Source organism: Etheostoma spectabile, chromosome 15 (assembly GCF_008692095.1).
Source record: "Etheostoma spectabile isolate EspeVRDwgs_2016 chromosome 15, UIUC_Espe_1.0, whole genome shotgun sequence".
NCBI classification, from domain to species: Eukaryota; Metazoa; Chordata; class Actinopteri; order Perciformes; family Percidae; genus Etheostoma; species Etheostoma spectabile.
Genome location: NC_045747.1, coordinates 20,027,164 through 20,027,512, shown reverse-complemented (window position 1 = coordinate 20,027,512; position 349 = coordinate 20,027,164). Strand labels below are relative to the sequence as shown.

General features: G+C 47.9%; 1 protein-coding gene across 2 annotated transcripts in view; it reads right to left on the bottom strand.

Annotated features, from left to right (window-relative positions):
• Window positions 1-349, bottom strand: part of LOC116702950 (polycomb protein suz12-B) — a 66,415-nt gene that overhangs the window by 53,057 nt on the left and 13,009 nt on the right. The window lies entirely within an intron of this gene.

The window sequence follows — 349 nt, the reverse complement described above, 5'->3', positions numbered from 1 at the left end:
CGGCCCTGGGCCTGTCCTACATGTGTACTGTGGTTTGTCTTGTTAACTTGCAGGTGTATTTAACCCCGCCTGCCCCGAGACCGGGCGACCGCATCCTCCAGACGGCGCACCAACATGTTTTTCTCCTTGTTAACTACTGACAACACGCACCTCACATTCTCCACTACATCCATCCACCTTCATTGATCACTGATACTGACAATCACACCTCATCGTGCTCTTGTCTGCATCATTATTTAATAAATGTCACTTTATTATTGTTACGTTGCTGTGCATCTCCATCTTTTGTTCGGTCGTAAATGGTTGGGGGCTCGTTTGCCGTGAGTACAAAACCAGGACCATGTTTGTG